This window comes from Mobula hypostoma, chromosome 14 (genome assembly GCF_963921235.1).
Source record: "Mobula hypostoma chromosome 14, sMobHyp1.1, whole genome shotgun sequence".
NCBI lineage: Eukaryota > Metazoa > Chordata > Chondrichthyes > Myliobatiformes > Myliobatidae > Mobula > Mobula hypostoma.
The window spans coordinates 54,090,461-54,113,408 of record NC_086110.1 but is presented as its reverse complement, the minus strand read 5'-3'; the positions used below and the strand labels follow the sequence as shown (position 1 = coordinate 54,113,408).

General features: G+C 42.1%; 1 pseudogene; it reads left to right on the top strand.

Annotated features, from left to right (window-relative positions):
* Positions 1-2,091: 2,091 nt before the first annotated feature.
* On the top strand, positions 2,092-22,056 carry LOC134356392 (uncharacterized; annotated as a pseudogene).
* The last annotated feature ends 892 nt before the right edge of the window (positions 22,057-22,948 follow it).

Here is a 22,948-nt window from a genome sequence, read left to right as displayed (position 1 = left end):
TCTCCCACTTTGTTTACAATCAAATTAGAGCGAGACCTTCGTCTTTGTTAAAATTCTTTTCCTCTCGTTTTATTTCATGGCTTCCTTTACCAGATGGTCCCAAAAGCCATTGGCGTGGCACAGCGGTGTTGTGTCATTGAAGTCCATTGGCCATTGCAAATGCAGTGTCCTGCTACTGCTGATTTCTCAGGGTAACCCAAATGGATACACCTCTTGAGCTCCTTGATGCGGGTTTCCATCATTCCTGACTGATATATGTTACTCCGCAATCACAGGGAATCCTATAAAGGCCAGCTGATCTGAGTCCGGGTCTTCTTGGATCCACATAGGCTGTGATTTGAGCTTCCTTATGGGTTTGCAAATGGTATCAATCTGTTATTTCTTTAGGATAATCACCTTCGTTCCTTGGGAGAAACTCTCTGGGTCTGAAACAGTTTTTGTATGGTTATTTTAAGTAGAAAGAACTGCTCTATGTTGGGAGATATGATGGTGGCTATTATTGTTGGAGTATAAGTTCTATATTTCCATGGTTTTTAGAAGGATTGCCAGGATCCTGAAGAAGATTAAGACCATCCGCAAGCCCGAGAAGAATTTATTCGTCATGTATTCCGGGAAGGCACCTGATCCTTTTTTACTTACCTCTGTGGGGAGGAAGTTCACCGCAATATTCATTGCTTTGTATCATTGCAAGAAGAGAAGGCAAGGTTTCTTTGCTCTTCAGGATTTATTTTGCGATGCCAGGACAGGGACACCATCCCTAACTTTGGGAGGCTGCATTCCGCAGTCGTTTCTCTGGCAGTTAAATGCATTCTATGATGAGTTAGTCAAGCATTGATTAGGGAGCATATCCATTACATTAGATCCTCTCTAGACATCAGTGCGAACAGAGAACTGTCTCTTCAGCTAGAATTCTCAGCGATTAGGTCCACCGCGGCCCGAGGTGAAGCAGTTTCATGAAAGAACACTACAAGGAAGGTCAGGAAGTACAGCAAACTATCTAAACAAAATGCAGCCATCCAACTGTTGGAGCTAGAAATGATTGTCATGAATCAAACTGGGCACAGTATCGATGAGGTGACTAGATCAATCATTGCCAAGGGTCTAAACTTCTCTCCAGTCCGCAGAGCCATACCTTATCGGGACTACATAGGCCGAGTAGGGCAAGCAATCTGAAAACTCCCACTGGATACCTGAGGTGACTGCATCCAGCAAAGACACATTACAGTCACTGGTCTTAGCTTTCAGTGATGATCATGTCATTGACAGGAACCTGACACAGGAAACTGAGAACATTGACCTAGACAAGACACCTACCAAACCCAATGCCATTCCACAGGTCCAGAAGTGCGACAAGAATATTAACCTTAATAAGACAGCTGTCAAATCTGACACCACTCCGCAGGTCCAGAGGTGCTATCCTGAGAGAAACAAAGTGCCACCCAAAAGACTGAACCTTTAGAACTGTGAAATTAGCTATGGACTGTTATTGTGAATGCATAGTTTTTTGGAATATGGATTTATGAACTGGAAATTGAATGTCTTGTACATATACAGTTTTATGTGGCATTCATCTAAAGGAGAGGAACTGTAATGTATGGAGCTATTTCTTTTAGAGCAATGCCCCCTCCCTAGTGCTACATATTGATCTGTTGTCTATGCATGTGTATTGTTCTCCTTCTCTCACTGCAATGTGAATACACCAGTTAAAGCCATCTCCCACGTGTGTGCTTTTATTTAATCGATATGTAGTGGTGCACAGACACAGCAAATATCACAGGCAAGTTCAATAGATTCTGGATGATCCCAACTACAGAGTTCTGCAGCAGGATCCAAGGGACTCCATTGTGCGGATGATCTCCGCTTTACTGAAGAAATCTGGACTGCCAGCAGACATATGCAAGATACTTCTTCTTCAGACACCAATATCACCAAGAATTTATGGACTCCCTAAGATACACAAGGGGGGGGTGTTCCCCCGAGACCTATTTTTAGTGGGATAGATCCTCTGATGTACTAGGTTGCTAAGCATTTAATGACCATGTTGTTGGGGGCTGTGAGCATCATATCACAAATTTGACCGACTTCGTTAAAATGATAACCAAAATCCAGCTGAACCCTGAGGACATAATGGTCAGTTTCAACATGGTGTCCATGTTCCCATTAAGGACAGCTTGGTCAGTTTAGTCCTCTGTCAAGGTTTGATAAGGGTACCATTGTCCTTTTTGAATGCACCCTTACATCGATGCACTTCCTCTATAAGGGGAACTAGTATGAAAAAATGGACAGAGTGGCCATGGGATCACCCTTGTAGCCGGTTATTGTTATTTTCTAAATGGAGGACTTTGAGGAGACGGCTCTGAGTTCATCGCCCTTACACCCCATATGCTTGTTCAGATACATCAATGAAGCCTTCATAGTGTGACTTCATGGACTTCAGGTACTCCAACAGTTTTATGACCATCTGAACAGTATACGTGCAAACATTCAACTTATGATGGAAATGGAGAAAAATGGTTGACTCAATTCCTGGACATTCCAATACAATGCAAACCCGTTCATAGCCTTGGGCATGGCAACTATTGGAAACCCACTCACATGGACACACCTCAATAATAACAGCCACCACCACGCTTCCCAACATAGAGTGGTTCTTTCTACTTTGATTAACAGTGTGAAAACTATTTTGGACTCAGAGAGTCCACTCGAAGATATAAGACGATTACGTATGGCATTCCTACAGAAAGGCTACAAGGTGAAGGAAACCAATCGGGCCTTTAAAAGGGCTGACAGAAAAACCAAGGAATTTAACAACAAAGAGGAACCCTGACGAAGGGTCTCAGCCCGAAACGACGACTTTACATCTTCCTAGAGATGCTGCCTGGCCTGCTGCGTTCACCAGCAACCTTTATGTGTGTTGCTTGAAATTCCAACATCTGCAGATTTCCTTGAGTTTGACCATTGCTTCTGCCTGTCTTCCCGATACTTCCATGGTTTCTGGAAGGATTGCCGGGATCCTGAAGAAATACCGGATTAATACCATCCACAAACCCATAAAGAAGCTCAAATCACAGCTTACGTGAATCAAAGGTGACCTGGGATTCAGGTCAGCTGGCGTTTGCAGGATTCCCTGTGAATGTGGAGCAGTGTGTATTGGCACGGTGTAAACCCGCATCAAGGAGTGCAGTTGGTGTATCCGTTTGGGTTACCCAGAGAAATCGGTGGTCGCAGAACACTGCACTAGCAATAACTGTTGGATTGACTTTGACAGCACAAAAGTACTGTGCTGCACCAAGACTTTTGGGACTGCCTGTAAAAGGAAGCCATTGAAATAAAACTAGAGTAAACACATTTTAACAAAGACAAAGGTCTCAGTCTAAGTAAGAACTAGAATTTGATTGTAAAAAAGTGGGAGAGAGGAAACCTGATTGCATGAGGACTAAATGATCAGGAGGGATGGAATACGGGTGTATAAATACCATCGGACTAGACATGCCCAGGCATCATCCCTGATGAAGATGGCAGACTTTGTCACTGAAATGTCAGTTATAATCGATCCCTGTACCTGGCTGGAAACCTGAGAAAAGTTTATTCGTCATATGCACTGGGAAAGCACTAGATTGTTTTTCAATCTGCAAACTATTCCAGAATATTTTTTATTTTTGCTTTTACTGAAATCAGTAGCTCTTAACCTTAAGGTAGGTTCATTCCATTGAGTTAAACAGGACTCTGATGTCCCTAATACCTGACAATAAAATAGATTAATTGTATTAAAGATATACAATAAGTACACATTTGCCTATAACAAGACAAAATTAATACTTCATTATAGTTTTATGATAAATTAGGTTTTACTTTCTGTTAGTTTTTTTTTGAACAGCACATTTTCAATTAACTTAAGACAACCTGCCATCTGCTTCAATAAATAGTCTGATTGAAAGATACTGATAGAAAGCTGTGCAATATGCCAATGGTAATACAGAGAGCACTCTTCTGTGAAAAAAGTGTGACAATCTTTTTGCAACTTCATATTAATGATTCAGTTTACTGCACATTTGGCGCAGATTCATCATTGTCTATGAACATAGTCTGTTTTGTTCTGAAAATATCTCCACGCAGATAAAAGATTTGAATTTAAAAAGGCAATATCAGCATTTTGAGGAATTTTAAGGAACTCTTAGACATGCTTCTGCAACTTACTGAGATGTTGTCAGATGTGCTGGTAACTCTTATAAGAAATGCACTTAGAATTTACAACAACTTGTAATAGTTACCCAATACTATTTTATAAAGATGCACATAAATTGAACTTTAATTCCATGTGAGAATGATAAATTAGCAAAGAGGAATTGAAAGAGATTAAATCCTTATATACTTGATAACATAACTAGTCAGTTTCTAATTTGTCATAGTCATAGTCATAGTCATACTTTGCAGAATAGTGGAGAGTGGCTAAAGGGGTGTGGATCCCGAAGGAGGAAAATGCCACCCAGATAGATCAGTTTCGCATCATCTCCCTGCTGTGCGTCGAGGCGAAGATCTTCTTCAGTGCCATTTCCAACCGGTTGTGCACCTACCTAGCAAAGAACACCTATATTGATACATCAGTCCAGAAGGGTGGCATTTCAGGGATGCCGGGCTGTCTGGAGCACATCGGTGTGGTGACACAACTCATCAGGGAGGCCAGAGAGAACAGGGTCAACCTGTCAGTGTCGTGGCTCGACCTGGCAAATGCATATGGCTCCATTCCGCATAAGCTGGTGCAGCTCACACTGACCAAATATCACATCCCCAGCAGAATCAGAGACCTTATCGCTGATTATTACAGCAACTTCAGGATGAGGGTCTCTTCAGGAGCAATTACATCAACCTGGCACAAGGTGGAGGTCGGCATCATCACAGGGTGCACTATCTCAGTGACACTGTTCTCCCTAGCCATGAACATGCTCACTAAGTCTGCTGAACCAGAGTCCAGAGGGCCCAGAATGAATTCCGCTCAACGGCAACCGCCTATCAGGGCATTCATGGATGACCTCACAGTCACCACAGAATCAGTCCCAGGCTGCCGGAGGATTCTGTAAGGGCTCGAAAAGCTGGTGGAGTGGGCCTGGATGCGTTTCAAACCTGCCAAATCAAGATCGATGGTGCTGAGGAAAGGGAAGGTGAAGAACAAGTTCCGGTTCAGCATCGCAGGCACAGCCATCCCAACCATCACAGAAAAGCCAGTCAAGAGCTTAGGCAAAGTTTTTGACAGCTCTCTAAGGGACACAACATCCATTCAGGCAACCTGCACCGAGTTGGATGGCTGGCTGAAATCTGTGGACAAGTCTGGCCTACCTGGGAAGTTTAATGCATGGCATTCTTCCCAGAATCCTGTGGCCCCTCCTTGTCTATGCAGTTCCGATCTCGACAGTCGAAACCTTAGAAAGGAGGGTTAGCAACCACCTCAGGAGATGGCTGGGGCTGCCAAAGAGCCTGAGCAGCATCGCACTCTATGGACACCACAACAAACTGCAACTGCCCTTCAAATCCTTGGAGGAAGAATTCAAGGTAACAAGAGCCAGAGAAGTGCTACAGTATAGGGACTCAAGTGACCCGAAGGTGGCTAGAGCAGGGATCCAAGTAAGTACTGGCAGGAAGTGGAGGGCAGAGGAAGCTGTTCAGGAGGCAGAGGCGAGGCTGCGTCACAGGAGGCTGCTGGGAGTGGTCACACGAGGCCGAGCTGGGCTAGGATCCTTTCCAACTCCCCATATGGACACCAGAGGGAAGGAAAGGTGTCGTCTAGTTCAGGAGGAGGTGAGGGCAGTAGTGGAGGAGATGAGAGCCTGCAAGGCAGTGGGAATGAAGCAACAGGGAGCTTGGACAAGATGGGAAAATGCGATTGAGAGGAAAGTGACCTGGGCTGAGCTTTGGAAAGCCGAACCACACCGCATCCAATTTCTCATCCAGGCAGTGTACGATGTGCTTCCAAGCCCATCAAACCTGCACACATGGGGCAAGGCAGAGTCATCTGCGTGCCCACTGTGCTCCAAGCGAGGACTCTGGAGCACATCCTCAGTGGCTGTGCAAGGGCACTTGGTGAGGGACGGTACAGGTGGAGGCATGATCAGGTCCTGAAGACCATTGCTGAAGCCGTCAGCGCAGGAGTTGAGTGGGCGAAGCGGTCCCGACCCTCCAAGCAGACCATTGCCTTTGTCAGAGCTGGGGAGCAGCCAATACCTGCCAAAAGAACATCTGCAGGCATTCTGACCTCTGCAAGGGACTGGCAGCTGTTGATGGACCTCGAAGGGCAGCTGAAGTTCCCCAACCATATCACAGCCACCACCCTGCGACCAGACATTATCCTAGTGTCTGAGTCTACTAAGCAAGTGGTGCTGCTGGAGCTGACGGTCCCATGGGAAGATAGCTTGGAGGAGGCCTTTGAAAGGAAGCTCTCCAAGTACGCAGAACTGGTCAGCAACTGTCAGCAGGCTGGATGGAGAGTGAGGTGTCTCCCAGTGGAGGTTGGTTGTAGGGGATTCATGGCCCATTCTTTAGTTAGAGCCTTCAGCATTTTGGGCATCGAGGGAGAGAGGAAGAGGAGAGCCATCAGCAGTACTACCGATGCGGCAGAGAGGGCCTCAAGAAGGCTGTGGCTCAAAAGAGGGGAGCCATGGAGTCATAAGTAGCCAGCCATCTGGACATAAGCTGGGGTCTGATCAGCCCCGGCTGGGTCACCTGGAGGAGGTTGTATGATGTTGAAAGACCCGAAACACCCAACGATTCCAGGAACATTACTGAAGCTGTGTCCAGAAGCATCAGATGTATGTACACAGCAGAATCCGGGGGAAATTGGTTTTTGTTACAGTTGCACTATAAATAATAAATAGTATTAGAACCATAAATAGTTAAATAGTAATATGTAAATTATGCCAGTAAATTATGAAATAAGTCCAAGACCAGCCTATCGGCTCAGGGTGTCTAACCCTCCAAGGGAGGAGTTGTAAAGTTTGATGGCCACAGGCAGGAATGACTTCCTATGACGCTCTGTGCTGCATCTCGGAGGAACGAGTCTCTGGCTGAATGTACTCCTGTGCCCACCCAGTACATTATGTAGTGGATGGGAGACATTGACCAAGATGGCATGCAACTTAGACAGCATCCTCTTTTCAGACACCACTGTAAGAGAGTCCAGTTCCATCTCCACAACGTCACCGGCCTTACAAACGAGTTTGCTGATTCTGTTGGTGTCTGCTACCCTCAGCCTGCTGCCTCAGCACACAAATATCATCTCATTTAAGGTTGTAGCATATAGTTGGTTCTACTTTCTTTTATTATGCTGATATCTATTCTACTTTGCATTAAACTTAAAATCATCATTGGCATTTTTTAAATTTCTTTCATGACATCTCTCAACTTGTTTGCATGACCCTAATTTCTGTTAGTCGTGAGAGGCTTCTGATGTCACACTTTCCTTGAACTTGTCGTGGTTTCTCGTTTCTGACAAACAACAAGGAGACGCAGAAAATCCTTCAAGACGTTTTAAACTTTAATTTGCAAATCAAAGCTGAGACAATCAGAAAGCTAGTAGCTGACTGCCCATCGAGGCTTGTATACAGCATTTTTTATAGCAATCTCCTATCTTAGCTACATTATCATATCCAGACGGCCTGTGATCACATATCATCAATACATCCGCTCTCGACCTTCCACTATTGCTTTACTCCCCAATTTAATTATGTCCTAGTTTACTTTTTAGACAAGGTGTCTCCTCATCCCTAACCACAGTTATTTCTTAATTAGTCTTGTTGTGACATACTACCACATATTTCATTACCTTACTCGCCACCGTTATCTTTCTACTTGGTTTCATTCTAGTTCTCTTCCTGAATTAATAGTGATTAGGTCAAAAGTCATGGCTACATAGTGAATACCCTCTATTCAGCTAGCAGTGGTTACATAGTAAATATAGAAAATATAATGTGTGCATTTGAGTAAATACTGAAATACTGTTGAGTAAATATTGTAAATACTGTAATACATAGAAAATACAATTTATGTGTTTACATTTTCCAATATAATCCTCCCTTTGAGACCCACAGGGTCTCATACAGAGAGAGAGAGGACTGAGAGTCTATGCACAAAAGCTCAAATAAAGCCACGCATTTACTCCCAAATTTGGGTTAAACTATAGTTTCCTGCGCTTAAGACTCACAGTGTTCTCTCCTTACCTCCCTAGGCCGCTGAGCCAAAAACCCGTCCCTTCGTATCTGAGACAGGGAAAAAGACTCAGGAGCCTTCACAGCCTAATCCCCATATATCTCATCTCTCTCCTGTTCGTCTTGCATGTCTCGTAGACTGTACGAATACATCATCGGTGCCTCCTTCTCCATAGGGCTCGACCCAACAATTTCCAGGAGCATCGGAAACCGTTTCATTGCAGCACGCACTACAAGCGACTTGAGGCATGGAAGAAAACAGCACAGAATGACCGCACAGCTTAGCAATACAATACCAATGGTTACTGCAATCTTGGTCAGCCATGCTCCCCATCCTCCTAGTCTATTGTTTAACCAGTCAAAGAACTGGTGTCCAAACCCTGCATTTTGTTTAACTTCCTTTCTTAAATTTTTCAGTTTATTCATTGCTCTGGTAAACGATCCCTCCAGACTAGTATTATTCGGTATAAAAGTACAGCATTGTTCCCCAAACATTACACAAACTCCTCCTTTCTCTGCCAATAGCCAGTCTAGTACCTGTCTATTTTGCCACGCCACTCTACTGGTTGCATCTAGCTGCTGTCCCAAAGCCTCTAGTGCATCATCGGTGTGGTTAATGAATCTCGGTTGAATATATATAATTTATCCATTCAACATTTTTACTAACCCCTATCACAGGTATAAGTGCTTCCTAGCCCGCAGCAATCTCATTTCTTGCTTTAAACTCATTAGGTATACCTCTCAGCTGTCCTATACTGTCAATTTGGACTGTTGGATCAAGTTCATATTTTCTCTTCCTTCGTCACAGTATCTGCTGCTTCAGAGCGTCAAATTGTACTTCAGAGGATACTACAACTTCTTGAATCAGCATAACTCGTGTACATGTACTTGTCCAACGAAGGGGGAGCGTGGATCTCAGACCTCATTCCTTCCCCTGAGCCACCAGGTATCTGCTAACGGGATGGTCTGGGCATCCAGTGCACCATCGGGCGGAGGGGTACCTGTCTTGTATCTCTGGCCTGGGATTACATCCCAAGTCTTAGCACAGTTACCACTGAAATGTCCAACCAAGAGATCACCCGTCCGTGTGAAACATTCATAACTCAAATGCTCCTGCACTTTGAGCTTTCCCAATGTGGGTATCTGGCTTCTTTTATTCATAGCCCACGGTCTGCTGTAATTATAGTTAGAGGCAAGCTTGTTTTGATCATACTGCGAGGAAGCCTGGTATAACATACACCAATAAGGGCACATTGGTGTGTTATCAATACATTTCCGATAACAAGGATCTATCCCGCTACAAATTCCCATACTGCAGGTCTTGACTATACTTGGACACTGCTGCGCACACTGCCCCCTCCGCTCCTTTCGCCATTGCGTGCAGGTGGAAGAGTTGTATGGCATGGGGACTACATACTGTGCTGGACTTGCCCTTGAGCACAGATAACAATTCTGTCTCTTCATCATCCCTGCTGTATAATTTGCCCATTAGTACCATATGTTCTGGTACCATGGTACAGAGGTAATCATTGTGCTCCTCTTACTCCTTTCTCTCAGGTTTTGTGGGATCCTAACAGTCCCATGCCACATCTGCCAAATTAATGGTCTCCAAATCTGCACAAGAGTATCTGAGTGTATCCTCCCGGGGACCGGACTGGTCGCCCCCAAGTCATCCCCATTATCTGAAAGAGTACTACCATCCATAACCCCATCCTTAGGGTCTTCGGGCCTGTCCTCAGGACCAAAAATTTCCCTTATTACTTGGTCAAGTTCCTGCGGTTCAGTATCAGCTTCTTGTTGCTCTTGCCTGTCCCCTACTGTTTGTTCCTCTTCACCACTTACCTCGGGTGGCCCACCTGACTGTACCTGCGGGATTGCTCTAGTGCAGTGATTGAGATGACACCAGGTGGAGCGTCCTTCCACTTGAACTGCAGTGGGTGATGCTTTGGTTACTATAAAGGGCCCTTCCCTTCTGGGTTCATTCTACTTTCTTCGAAACGCTCGCACGCAGACCTGATCGCCTGGCTTGATTGGTCCTTCCCCTTAATCAATCTCTGGCTCTTTCTGTTTTTCCTGTACATAAATAGACTTATGCATCATAGTTAATTGCCGCATGCATTGTTTTAATTCCAATTCCAATTGTTCTAAACTAGGCCCTTTATATGGTCCTCTCCACCGGGGCACTAGCATGGGCCTTCCGGTTAGCATTTCATGCGGTATTAGACACGTCATCCGATTAGTCTGCATGCAGTAACTCATTAATGCTAACGGTAGTGCATCGACCCAATTAAGTTTAGTATCTGCACAGATTTTGTTTAGTTTGGTTTTTAAGGTCCCGTTAATTCTTTCCACCATATCCTGCGACTGAGGGTGATACACACATCCAAATCTCTGCTTTATTCTCAGTGCTTGCAGTATTAACTTGACCACTTTTTGAATGAAAGCTGAACTATTGTCTGAGCTAATTTCCGTCAGTATCCCAAACCTTGGGATCACTTCGTTCGTCAGGAATTTCACCACTGTTCCTGCCCCTTGATCTTTCGAGGGTACTGCCTCTACCCATCTGCTGAATCTGTCGATTACCATCAACATGTATCTTTTCCCTCTTACTGTTTTTATCATGTCTACATAGTCAATCACTAGGTGTTTAAATGGCCCTTCAGGTACGGGTATATGACCTATTGGGGTTGTAATTCCTTTCCGAACATTATTCTGCACACATATCTCGCACTGTGACAACACATGGTCTATTGAAGCCTGTAAATAAGGCGACCAAAATCCATCCTTTTTTATTTTTCTTATTACTTCCCCCCTTGCACAATGATCCATCCCATGTGCTTCTGAGATCAGGGTAGTCAGTAAAGGGGTGGGAGCTACCAGTAGGCCATCTTCCATGGTCCATAGGCCTTCTGGGTTCTGCTTGGCCCCCCTTCGTCTCCACAGAGTTTATTCTGCCAAAGTTGCCTTTCCCTGTATTTCAATTAGGTCCTCTACCATAGGTTCCGGCTCTAGACTTACCTGGGGTGCCCTGACAACGGATGTACACCCTGACGCTTTCCTGGCTGCTTCATCTGCAGCTTGATTTCCCTTTGTTACTGCATCATTTCCTCCTCGGTATCCCAGACTTTAATTTCTCCATTTAGATCCACTCTTCCTGTTATCATCGGACACTGCTTAAGGGTTTTTCTCTTGTAAGAGGGAGGAGGTTTTTCTACGTCTTTCAGGTCTGGGTATAGAGCCGGAGCCGACTCCCTGTTATGCTTTTCCTCTTCTTTATCAGCCTGCTCGTTTCGTTTCTCAGTGTCTTTTTTACTTACTATTAATATACCTCCCGTCTTTCTTAACCTTTCTCCCTCCATCCTAAAGAGTTTTAACACTTCCATTTCTTGTTCCACTTTTCCTTCTCTTTTCTTAGATTTATCTTTGGGTTTGTGATTTTTAATTAGCGCTTCCATTTCCTTACATAAGCTTACATCAAATGTTCCTTCTCTTGGCCATTTCATGACTAGTTCTTTAGTTCTTTTTTCCCATTTTTCTGAAATTTCCGCGATCTTACCTTGACACACCGGGAATTTTCTGCTCAATATTTCTACTGCCGTTCCTTTCTCTGTCATGTTGTTCTCTTTTTCCTTTTTCTATTATGGTATTTTTAGAATCTCACTACTTGCCTATTTAACAGCACTATTTTTCTAACTCTATTTCTATGCCTAGCCTTATGGTTTATCTCACCCGCGTCTGAATTATCTAACAAACTATCTTTGTCTCTTACTACGTTCTGCCCGTGCAGACCCCTACTTAGGGCGGTATCCACAGAACCTTTTACACCTCGCCTATGCAGACCCTTACACTTCTTAAGGCGGTATTCACGAGGATTTTTAATTTACACCTCGCCTATGCAGACCCTTACACTTCTTAAGGCGGTATTCACGAGGATTTTTAATTCTCCTCCCTGCCTGTTCAGACCTTCGTTTCGTGCGAAGCGGTATCCACAGGGACTTACCAACACCACGTGGAATTTTCCTACTTAACTTGTTATTACTTCATTCGTACTTACCCCCACTGCAGTGTTCTTGATTAATCCTCTGAGCCTCCTTTTATCCCCGATTCTGCCAGATTCTTTGGATCGGAGAGACCTCCCGGCAGTTGCTTCACACTTCTGAGTCCCCGAGACCCCCAAAACCAACAGAATTCTTAGTCCGAATTATCGCAAAAAGCGCTCACTTTTTTCTTTGGGTGCACCCTTAATTCTGTTAGCCCCGTGAGGGTCCCCGAGAAGCGTCCTAATCTGCCGTTCCCTTCCTCGCGAGTCTCTATCCGAATCCCGTTCGTAACGCCAATTTTGTCGTGGTTTCTCGTTTCTTACAGACAACAAGGACACGCAGAAAATCCTTCAAGACGTTTTAAACTTTAATTTGCAAATCAAAGCTGAGACAATCAGAAAGCTAGTAGCTGACTGCCCATCGAGGCTTGTATACAGCATTTTTTATAGCAATCTCCTATCTTAGCTACATTATCATATCCAGACGGCCTGTGATCACATATCATCAATACAGCCGCTCTCGACCTTCCACTATTGCTTTACTCCCCAATTTAATTATGTCCTAGTTTACTTTTTAGACCAGGTGTCTCCTCATCCCTAACCACAGTTATTTCTTAATTAGTCTTGTTGTGACATACTACCACATATTTCATTACCTTACTCGCCACCGTTATCTTTCTACTTGGTTTCATTCTAGTTCTCTTCCTGAATTAATAGTGATTAGGTCAAAAGTCATGGCTACATAGTGAATACCCTCTATTCAGCAAGCAGTGGTTACATAATAAATATAGAAAATATAATGTGTGCATTTGAGTAAATACTGAAATACTGTTGAGTAAATATTGTAAATACTGTAATACATAGAAAATACAATGTATGCGTTTACATTTTCCAATAAACTCCATCCTGAAGGATGTGGAAAGGTGAACTATTTTCACTAAGTTAGTGAGTTGAGATCAATTAACTAAATATCATGTTAGTAACCTGCATTGAATAAAGGATATTTACAGATTCCCTCTGATAAAATTGTGATAGAACCACATGTAGAACAATATTTGTAACTTTTTCTCAAAGGGAAATCGAAATGTATCTGAACAATAATTTAAAATAGCTTTTGGTAAAAACTGAACGGAGAGTTTTCAGGAAAGTTGGTGCGGATATCATGAGATCATTAGTCAGCTAGAAGACATTGTTTCTTCTAGTCTGGGAGCCACCTCCTTGGCCTAGGGCAGTGCAGGGTCTTTCAGAGTCCCAGTGACAGTCTGAACTAATAGTGTGGTTTTGGCAGCCGAGGGAGCTACATACAAAACTCAACAGTTGAGCAAGCTTTTATCAATAAATATAAATGTTTTAAGACCTTACAATTACTGAACAAAGTTTTCACTTAAGTTAAAGGATTAAACAAATACATGCATATCAAATCTACCAAAACACCTAATCAAGTTATTGGAGTCAACACAGGATAGAGTCCTTAGGTCCATACCAACTAATATTTCTATCTTAGCAAGTCCTATTTACCAATGCTTACTAATTAAATTAAATGAAATGAACAACTTTGCTTCACAAACTCCCAACAACTTACTACCGTGTACATTTGAAAGAGTCAACAGTACCGTTGCCACCTTAAGGTTGGGTTTTCTGTCATGTAATTTCTGGAAACATACATTACTGGACATAACATGATAAACACCTGACTCCTGAGGGTGAGGGAAGGGTGTGACTTCTAGATTTTGGGGAAAGTCTGAATAATGCAAAGAAAGACTGTAAAATGTTTTAAAAGGCATCGGGAATGGTGCACAGTCATATTGTCTGTGCAGTATAGAGAAACACACACAGCAACAGGCCCTTTGTCCCACATTGCGTTGCTTATCAATCTCTCATTTACACCAATCCTACATTAATCCCATTTCCCCTATGTTTTATCAACTCCCCAAATTTTACCATTAGGGGCAATTTGCAGTGACTGACTAACCTTTGAGATACAGAGGAAACCAATGCAGCCAGGAAACCTACCCAGACACAGGGAGAACATACGAACCCTACCACCAACAGTGCCCAGGAACAAGATTGAACCCGGGTCTCGAGCACTGTGAGGTAGTGGCTCTGTTAGCTGTGCCATGGGGCTGCCCTAAAGATGAATTCTCAGCTGAAAATGGTCCGCTTGAAGAGTGCCAACTTGTCTGAGTTTGAACCGGGAGGTTGGCAGCCATTCCCCAGGATACACCCAGGTGCATGTTGGCCTGTCACAGGGAAAATGTTGGTCAACTCCAAGGAAAGTTTGGCTTACCCCCAAAGAAAATGTTGACCTGCTTCATGGTCCAGGTGGTGAAAATAGAGCATGCCACAAGGATACAGCAGGGAGAGTGATGTCCTGCTCTGGGAGTCCATGAGGTAAGAAGAGTTAATCCAACCTCAGAGTCCCAATTAGAGAGCAGCTTGAAGAGTCAGGGCAATTGTTGTTGGGCACAAGGGGTAAGACAACAAAGTTGATCGTTGTGATTCTAGTAGCAGTGTCATCTCACCATGTAGCTGAGTCCTGTAAAGACATGTGAAAGGAAGTGATAAGAACATGTACAGTACTGTGCAAAAGTTTTATGTATATATATATATTTCTTGTTACATACACCTGTTAGGGTGCATTCTCCATTTACCTTATAAGGTAACCGTATATATACGCTTACCTAGTACTTTGTTTCATATCATGTTTTGAAGGGACTTATAATCTAGACCAAATTTCAGCTGGTGAAATACTTCAGCAGTATTACAATCATTTGCACTGTAAACAGACTTTCAGTTAAAGTGGATAAAACCTAATAATATGAAATTTTTTATTCAAATGCAGCTACATTCGGAAAGACACAGTGAACAGAAGGAACGTCAGCCGATTAGAACTCCATGATCTGTAGAGTTCAAATTAGATAATGACGCCTTTTGCCAAAACAACAAAAAACACAAACATCCATATTTACAATGTTTGACAAAAATAGCAATGAAGGTACCTTCAGAAAACCAATATTGATTCAGGGACTTTGAGTCACCAAAACTAACTTCCACAAGATAATAATGATGAAGAAAACAATGGCATTATAGTGTGATAAATCTCTAGAATCAAATGATTTCTACCTTACTGTTTTAAAGGAAGGAGATGAGTTATTACAGGTGGGATAATTATAATTTTCCAAATTTCTCCTGATTTGAGATCTACTCACAAGAGAAGAACAAACAAATGTTGTAAATTTTTAAGAGTAACATCTGTTATTGGGAAATTATAGTTTAACATTTCTGTGATTGCACAATGAATTACTTTTTATTAATCAAAAGGAAACAACAAGTGACAGAAAAAGGGATGCCCGTGGATATCATTTATGTGACAAGAAATGTCTCACAAGGGTCTGGCAGCTTACATCAAGGCTTGGGTGGGTGATTTGTTGACCAGATGGAAAATTGGCTGAATAGCAGAAGAAAGTCAGAAAGTAGGACATACATTCAAATTCAAAGCTGAGGAAATATGTCAATGCACAGTTAGTTAGGCCTCAGCTGAGGATAGGAATGGGGAGAATTCAGCTTAATAGTATTAAACTATTTTTTCTGAGGAACCCAACAGCAGGTGCATTTATTCAGTGGAGCTGAGAAGAATGAGAATATTGAAATCAGATAAAGTGGACACGAAGAGGATTCTTCAAATAGTAGGAGACTTTAGGATCAGGGAGTAGAGCCTTATGATAGAAGGATATCCCTCTAGAACAGAGATGAAGGGGAAGTCCTTTCGCTAGAGGTTGTGTAATTTATTGCCGCATACAGCTGTGGAGGTCAAGTCATCGGGTATATTTAAAGCAGATTTTGTTAGGTTCTTGATTAGTAATGACATCAAAGGCTACAGGGAGAAGGTAGGAGAAGGGGATTGTGAGTGAAAATAAATCAGCCATGATTGAATAGCTGAGTAGATTGAGTGGGCTGAATGACCTAACTCTGCTACGTGCCTACAACGGGCATCACAAAACAACCTGAACAAATTTCTTAGCTAATACTAAAGCGCATTGCATAGGGTATCCAATCCAGATGTAACCATGATGTGTGACACCCAATTTTTCAGAGCTAAAAACAGCCAAAATGTTCTTAAGCAGAATTTAACAATCTCAGTACATGGTGAAAGTGGTACTATTTGAAAAAGTTACATTAAATCGCATTAATTTGCAGCAGAAACTTGAAAGGCCAAAAGCTCCCTCATTTTTGATTAACATTTCAATTTTTAACCAAATGTATTAATCTTACTGTATCATTTGGAAAGCTTTTTCATCATTTCACTCGGTAAAGATTGTTATCAAGTTTTTTTGGTAATTTTATGCTGCTTAATCTTTTTTGTTGTTTACAGAATGCTTGCTGATTGTTGCATTTAACACTACCTCATGTATTTTCTCTGTCCTTATGAAATTCATTAGGGTTAATCGCTATATAATAGACTGTTTCTCTATTAATTAAAGTAATAATTGTTGCAAATGAAAAGACAACAACTATAAACAGGCGTCTGAACTAAAGTTATTATAATGTGGAAAGATGAAAGAAAGGTTAATACTTTAGGAGTAGTTTTTTATTGGAGCAATTGAGTTGAAAATAACAATGAATAGTTGTGCAAATCCTCCTGGTTTAAAACCCAGTGGGATTAATTTGTAGCACACACAAACAGTTACTAGTTTATTGGGTACTCTGTCATCCCTGGTGGTATAATTCTCACCTCTTATTCATGAAAGCTGCAGGTTCAAGGCCCATTAAGTCCATAATTTAAATTGACTTTTGTGCAATATGAAGTTACAGTCAGGCATGTTACCTTAGGGATTAGATCTAAAATTAGGGCCCACTTTGCCTGCAGAGATGGATATAAAATATGCTTTGAAAGCCATAAGAAATAAGAGACAGAAATTTGGCATAATACTATTCATTTAATCTTTACCAGTAAAAAAACAAATTAGATGGTTGTTCATTCCTTTTCCATTTATAACTTGTTTTTATTATTTCCTGTGTGGGTTAATTTTGATTTGACTTGATTTGAAGCACATGCTGGAAAGACATCCATACCTATCCTTGCTTTATTTGCCCTTGAAGCTGCAATATCTGTGAGTCTTTTGTTATATTGGTAAACATCTAGTAGATACGGTAGATTTAGTAGATACTATCTATATATGTATATGGGCCTAAAACTTTTGCACAGAACTGTAACACCTCAGGAAATCCTCCGGACATAGAAGGAGGGAGGGAAGGAGGGAGGGAATGTCGACTCAGACCATGAGGCCTCATGCCTTACATAGAAACAGAAACAGAAACATAAGAGACATAGAAACAGAAGAGTATCTGACCCTTATGTTGTACTGGCATTTAATATTATCATGGCTGACCTGTACCTCAGTTTTATTCATCTTCCCTTGATACATTTGCTCAATGGAAATCCACCAATCGTAGTCATTGTTAGGCACTAGGCCCCTTTCACAAATTATGTAGATAGTAAGCATTAATATGAGTGAGAAGCAGTCATTAAAGGAAAGCCAGTTCAAAAGTAAACTACAAGTTCTGAAATGAAAAGGACAGGTTTATAAGCAAACAGTACTGTCTAGAGAGCAGGAGGATGCTGAGGAGATGTGGTTTGCAAACTAACATATCCATGAGACACTGCTGTGTGCATCAGCCAAACATAAGACATTGGGGGTATGTTAATTGGCTTCCATCAATACAGGCATCAGGCTCCAGGTTATTTAACATCATTGTTTTAGGGGAGATCACAAGAGGTTATGGACTATAGACAAGTCTTGTTTTGTCAAACATTAGCATAGACATATTTGGTTTGCCTATCAATAAATACGACGTCTGTGTCTCTGAAAAGTTAGCCTTCACAGCACTGATTTTGGGAGCCTCCATTCTCTGTCCTCAGAAGCTTTTAGTTTCCATACTGTTTAACTCTATGATCTCTGTAAGAATCCATGTGAATTACTTTATACCAGCAAAGGTGTTTGAATATTCACTTGCTTTGTCAGTTAAGGCTGATTTATACTTCTGCGTCAACTCGCCACTGTAAGTACGGCGTCGCCATGAACCCTACGCAGAGCCTATGCGGATCCCTACGCCGTAGCCTGACGCGCACCTCTCCCAAAATGTAACTACGCGTCGCGGCAACACAGACCGAACAACTGTGATTGGTCCACTTGGTAGCATCGCATTCCCTCCTACGCTGCAATAGCTTCCCATTGGCCGACTGAAGGGAAGGGAAGGAACTCTGGCTGCAATGCTTTCCATAAAGCTTTATAGACCTCTGAAATTATGGAGGACACATTTCGCTTTTACGAAAAAAGACGCTCGCTTTAAACTGGTTTACCCCGAAAAAGACTACAATGGCCATGATGCCTTGCGTGGGCAGGTGTGTGCGCATGCGCGACGTGCTCGAATTGCAGAGCAATGTAGACACACCAATGCACAAGTATAAATGCTCACAACATGCGTAGGCCACTTGCGTAGGTTACGGCCTCGAGTTGACGCAGAAGTATAAATCAGCCTTTACAGTGTGCTCCCGTTGTGTAAATGTAATTCAGTGGGAATATTTTTCCAACTCAAAATATATTGAATTGCCTGCTGTTATCTTCGTTCTTATGAGTGTAAAGTCTTGCTGTATCTTAGTTTGGGAAGATTGTATTGAGACAGACTCTAATACCTGCTTATATTGATGTCCCACTGAAGGGTCTAGGCCTGAAACGTTGACTGTACTTTTTTCCACAGATGCTGCCTGACCTGTGAAGTTCCTCCAGCATTTCGAGTGTGCTGCTTGGATTTCCCACATCTGCAGATTTTCTCTTCCTTATTGTGAGAATGTTTTGCATCAGACAGCTTCATTCTTCAGTAATTCAATTACAGTCACAAAAGTCATCAACATCTTAAATGAACCTATATGTAGTCTACACTTAACAGCCCTGGTTATCCCCTTTTGTCTGTACTGCCTTTCAGTAAAATGATGGCTGTATTTCCAGTATGATTGTATTTTGGTGTCATATACTGGAACTACCTATATATTTCTTCATGTCCAAAAACCTGTCAGTCACCAAAGAGAAGCTGAACCCGGTTCACAAGTAGGAGGCTAGGGTATTAATCACTGCACTAATAGGAAAGCTGTGAAGAATGGGTCTGTCTGGGATTCACTCAACATTCACAGCTTCTCTGAGAAAACAGATTCCATGTTTGTGGTATATTTAATGTGAAAAGAAACAATAACGAACTATAAAGATACAAGCTGATTATTTTTAAGTGATCAGATAACAGAGCTTGCTGAAATTTTTTGAAGAGGCGATAACTGTATGGCGAAACAAAAGATTGGCTAACATTTGGACAGAAGAAACCTCAAACCAAAATATTAACCAATTTTTTTTCATGTGCTGGAGAAATGGTTTGATGAAGGTGTTCTCCAGCACAGTGTGTTACACGATGAGTTTCTTGGTCTATTCATTTGGTGTCAGGAATTCAGCATCATGTCAGTTGGGAATCTTTATGAAAATAACCAAAGAAACCTGGATTTCATAAGGAAAGCTGTTGTCATAATGCATGGAATGCATGAAACGTCAAGATTTTCATAAAACTTCAGTGTAGGAAATCTACCGTCCTTCTACAATCGAACCTCTAGTATCTCAGACTTGTGGCAAGCACTATGCGTGACTTGTAGTTACCCTCTGAGGTGTGCCAGTATATAAATTAGGGATGCAGCAATGCGGGATGATTCAACTGACCAAAGCTACAGAACTAACCAACTACAGAACTACAACTATCCGATCATGACTAACAAGTAATGATTAGATAAATAGATAGATACTTTATTGAACCCAAAGGAAATTACAGTGTCACAGTAGCATTTCAAGTGCTCAGATATACAAATATTAGAAGAGAAGTAGAAAGAATAAGAAATAAGTTACCTTAAAAATAAAACAGGAGTGAAACAGAGCTCAAATAGAGCCCTGATAAACAGAGATTAATAACAGTCTAATGGGAGGAGTCATCACTTCCCTGACTATAGTTTGACTCATTATAGAGCCTAATGGCTGAGGGGAAGTCTGACCTCATATAGCACTCATTGGAGCAGCACCCTTGTCTTAGTCTATTACTGCATAGAAGAATGTACTGGCAACAACAGACCGTTAGAACATGAAGGACAGGCATACTCCGAAGGACCTCAGTCTCCTCAGGAAGTAGAGGCGACTCTGGCCCTCCTTGTACACAGCCTCTGTGTTGGTGCTCCACTCAAGTGTGTCATCCAGGTGCACCCCCAGGTACTTGAAGGTCCTCAGCACATCCACCTCCTCACCATCATTAGTAGGCTTGGTCTTCCTGAAGTCCATCACCATCTCCTTTGTCTTACTGATGTTAGGCTGCAGATTATTCAGCTTGCACCATTTGACAAAGTCCTCCACCAGGGCCCTGTATTCATCCTCCTGTCCTCCCTTTACACACCCAACTATTGCTGAGTCATCAGAGAATTTCTGCAGGTGACATGAATTGGTGTTGTATCTAAAGTCCAGGGTATACAGGGTAAACAGGAAAGGAGCCAACAGAGTCCCCTGCGGGGCCCCAGTGCTGCTTATAGCCATGTCTGACATGCAGCTCTGAAGTCGCACAGACTTATAGTAAGTAGGTGTGATTGCACTTAACTTGTGACATGAAGAATTAAGTCAGATTTACTTACTGTATATTTCAGACTGTTACTTGTACCTCAGAGCTGCATACAACAGGATGGATGGCAACATCGCAAGTCATGTTATCATGTCATCTCCGACTCTTAACTGAATCCATACCTGAATACATCTTGGACATATAGCTGTTGAAATATCGATATTTATTCTGTGCGTGGGTTTTTGAATTGCATGTAATCATTTTGTTCATTTTCAGCCGTTCTTAGTCTAGTTATTAGACCTATTCTGCCACATGGATTCTGAATATAATTAGCTCAGTCTTATTTGGAATTGACAATTACATGGTCATTTCTATATATTAATTCCAATATGTTCACTTTATTCAGATGCACAATAAGTATTACATAAATTGCTATTTGTTTGGCCTTTAGTGATTTTAACAGTGGAGTGATATCTGGAGCAAGAATATAGTCAGGATAGAATGAGTTCCCGAAGGGACGAAATGATTAATCCCTGTGTTGCACCAGGGGATGTAGGCAAGATCCGCAATGAAGACTCATCATCTGTATTCACCAAGGGAGAAGGGCGCAGAGGATAGTGAGCTTAGGGAGGAGTACATGGGTAATCTGGAGCAGATCGGTATTTTTTTACAGATACAGCGTGGAAACAGGTCCTTCCAGTCCAGGGAGCCTGCACAGTCCTATTACACCCATGTGGTCCTGCTGTACAGGTCTCTAAAGTATAAGGTCACCCATGCAACCTTCTACCTTGTATGTCTTTGGAAAGTGGGAGGAAAACCACACAGTCACGGGGAGAATGTACAAACTTCTTACAGACAGAAGGAAAAATGAACCCAGGTCGCTGGACCTGTAATAGTGTTATGCCACCATACCATTTAAGAAGAAGGAGGTGTTAGAGGAAGCTTCACTGGGACACGTAAAGGATTGCTAAATCCTTGGAGCTCGACAAGATTGATCTTAAGCTGCTGCAAGAAACATGGGTAGAGATAACTGGTGCCCTGTTAGTGATCTTTGCATCTTTGTTAGCCACAGATGAAGTTCTAGAAGGCCAGAGAACAACTGATGTTATTCCTTTATTTAAGAAGGGCTGCAGGGATGAGCGTGATGACTACAAGCAGCTGAGCCTTATGTCAGTGGAAGGGAAATGAAAGGAGAAATTCTTTAGGGATGGGATTCATATACATTTGAAAAGGCAAAGTCTCAGTTGCGGCAGTCACCGTGACTTTGTGTCGGGAAAATCCTATGTCACTAATCTAATTGAGTTTTTGTGACGATAACCAAGATGATTGACGAAGGTGTGTTAGTAGATACTGTCCATATGGACTCTAGTGGGACATTTGAGAGAATTCTGCATGGTAGTCTAATTTATACGGTTAAACAACATGGTGTCCATGTTGAGCTGGATAATTGGATCCACAATTGACGTGATGAGAGGAGGGAGAGTGTAGTATTGGAAGGATAATAGTCTGGTAGTCTGTGGTATCCACAGGGATGAGATCTGGGACCCATGTTGGTTGTGAAATATATCAACAACTTAATTGTGAATGGGGGAGACATGATCAGTGAGTTTGTGGATGTCACAGAAGTTGGTGAAGTGGTGTATAACAATAAATGTTGTCTGAGGCCACAGCAAAATAGATCAGTTGGAAAACTGGGCAGAGCCTTGGCAGATGGAATATAATACTAACAAGTGTGAGATGATGTACTTTTGGATAAAATGATCATGTACACCAATCCCTATCCAAAATGGTAGTCAGGGACAAACTATGAATACATAAATGGGGAAATAATCTTCTGACTTTCTTTAGCAAAAGTTCCTGATACTTTTTTCTTCCAAACACAACTCACAATATATACACTGACACAACGGAGCACAAGAGGGTGTATTCTTTACAGCCTTTTAGTCATGTTGTCATGATTATGAAAAAAAAATAGTCATGGTTGACTGGGCATTCTGTCACGCTCATTGCCTGTTTGAAGAAGCACTTGGCTTGTAAATACTCTATTAATACTATTAACACTACTCTGTAGATTTTGATG